Source organism: Wolffia australiana, chromosome 4 (genome assembly GCF_029677425.1).
Source record: "Wolffia australiana isolate 7733 chromosome 4, ASM2967742v1".
Classification (NCBI taxonomy): Eukaryota; Viridiplantae; Streptophyta; class Magnoliopsida; order Alismatales; family Araceae; genus Wolffia; species Wolffia australiana.
The window spans coordinates 23,839,838-23,842,832 of NC_135838.1; positions in this window are offsets into that span (position 1 = coordinate 23,839,838).

Consider the following 2,995-nt stretch of genomic DNA (forward strand, 5'->3'; position numbering starts at 1 on the left):
TACTCATATCAGTAGTGATAAGGGCAGGTATAGAAGGTTTGTATGATGAATACATGTAAACGGGATAAAGAGTGAAGGGTAGGTATCAGATAGGTGTGCAGAGGATAGATAACCAAAGTCTTCAAGGTCCTAGATTCTATTATTCAAGGACCTAGATACATAAGCAGGATAAAGCATCCTCCATATGACTCGAAAAAGTTCCTATACACTTTGCTCACACTCATCCCTTTCCACCCATATCACAATATCCTTCAATAGTAAACCATTACATATCCAGCATGTGGAGATCTAATACATGAGAATCCAATGGGGTTAGTTCATAAGTCATTAAACCCAGTAGTAAAGACCAAAAGGAAAACTAGATGTTAATTGCATTTTCAACATAATTAAGTTATACGTTTTGAGCATATTTTTATATAAATAGTAAAATACATCATAAAATTACATAATTATCACTACATAAAAAAACATAATGATAAAGATATAAACATAGATAAAGATAAATATAGATGTAGAGGTAAACATATATATAGACATACAGAAGAAGAGAAAGATAGAGATAGTGACAGAGATAGTGATGGATAATATGTGGCCGTCAAGCCAAATCACACCACCATGTTTTTATTTAAGTTAATTAATTAAATATCAGTTCATTAGTATTGGAGGGTCATGTTTGATGGGAAATCCTTAGCATTTATTTCTATCATCTTCTCTCCATTTTCTTTTTTCTCTCTCTCACATTCTTTCTCTCTCTCCTCATTCATCCCCTTTCTTTGACTTTTCTCCTCTTTCTCTCTCTCCCTCTTTCTCTCTGCCCCCTCATTCAGCCATTTTCTTTGACTTTTCCTCTCCCCCTATTCTCTTTCTTTCTATATGCTCCCTCATTTTCATAATTGCCCACTATTATTGACTATTCCACTACTATCCTCCGTTTCTAATTTTCTTTCTTTCTCTCTTCTCTATAACTTCCAAAATTGAATTTTCTCTTAACCTCTCTCCCTTACCTTTCTCCCACAACTTTCTTCCACATAACCCACCCATTTCACCTATTCTTTCTACCACTTTCTCTTAAACCGTACACGATTTATTTGCGTTGTAACTACATGTTTTCTTTTCATTTAAAAGGGCTACGCGCATGTCTTTATGAACATCTTTGCTTGAGAATTATTGTGAAGTTTTTTATGATAAAAGAGTGATTTGCAGGTGATAACAATGGCAGAAACATCTATTGCAATATCTCGTCTTTAACAACTCCTGTTGGGTTCCTCCTTCCCTTTCTCCATACCTTATCTTCCTCCATCATTTTCTTAACATCTCACCCTTGACCACATTTAACACACCCGCTCCTCTCACCTCCATAATCTACATCTCCCTTCTTATCTTCATCCATTCTCACGCATTATCCCATCTACCTTGAAATATCCTTTTTACACATCACCTCGACCTCTCACACACTACACGTCAACATCTACTCGTGCTGACCAAATCTTGCACTCCCATTATATCTGATTGCCCCACCTTTTCCTCTTCTTATTCACATCTGTTCGTGGAGCTGCAGATCAACATCAATTAAGGTTATTCAACATCAGAACAACGAAGCTATTGTCTATCTTCTTCAAGGTATCTTATGACACCTTAGCTTTGAGATAATTTTGGTTCATGATAATTTTTTATTTGCTCTAAGTGGTTGTTGACCTTATGAATCTGTGTGCAAAACTTTGAGTGGGTATTTTGAATCTCCTACTTCCAATAAGTTAGGGATATCATAGTTATTCCCTAATTTTCTTTGTTAAATCCCTGCTCCATTACTTAGTCCCCTTTTACAGGATTAAATCTATTCAGATCACCCTCAAGAAATGCTTTATTAATATTATTTTGGTGTTAACTTAATAATTTCATGAATTCGGCTTTCATGTCCGACATCATGTTTATAATGATGTCCATAAGTACATGCATGGACTTAGTGAATTATGATGAGATCATAAAATAGTGATCATTAGTCTTTAAACATGTATTGTAAAAATTCCTATTTGATGGATCATTGAGATGGGCAGCAAATTATCATGATAGAACATAACTATTCGATCATAGTTATGTGATGAGTTTGCTTGATCTTGTGGCCGTTAGTGTGGAGACACTAAGGACATATGTTGGGTGCTCTTTGGAAAAAGACTTCACTAAACTGATCTCTATTTATCGTGAATGGTATTGCACCTAAATGTCAATGGGCATGATTCATGTCACGGTTGTATAAGTTATTCATTTGACCTGAGACACCGAAGACATCTTGGGGATGGATGACTTTTTTTTATTATGGCTTACAATTGTGTAATCATGGGAGTCATACAAGTTTTAGCGCAGATATAGTAAAAAGCCCACGGAGATGATTGTGCAGTCAAGACGAGATCATTTGTCCTGACTATAAGAGGAGAATGACTCAAGGAAGATGATGCAGCTAAACCCCTGGCTAGGGTAGTGAGGATATTGAAGAAGACGTTCTCCAATGATCCCCGTTTAGCATTACAGATTAGGGTTTGATGATTAATCATATCCTTAGTGATATGCCAAAGATAGATGCTGGAGGCCAAGTAATTTATCAACTTGAAGAAACTCTCCCAGGAAACAAGTCAAGGGTGGAAAAAGTTTCCAACAAAGGTACTCAATGCATTACATGTTGTAGAGATCACTTATAAAGTGATATAATGATTTGCTGATAAAAATAAATTTTCATGCATCAATAGTATAGGCACACAAACCAATAGTTGTATCATGTCCACATTGCGGGCATATAGTTTCAATTTAAAAGGTTAAACCCCAAAAATGGAATCAAAAAGTCTGGTTTTGGGTATCATGATTGGAGTTTTATGGCACTCGTGGTTGCTAGTGGCAGTGCTAGCGATGGCCACCATTAGTGAGAGTGGTAGCCGCGCTAGTGCAAGCTATAGAGCCTATAGTCATGCAGAGTGCAGCATCATTTATAACTGCATGCAATGAC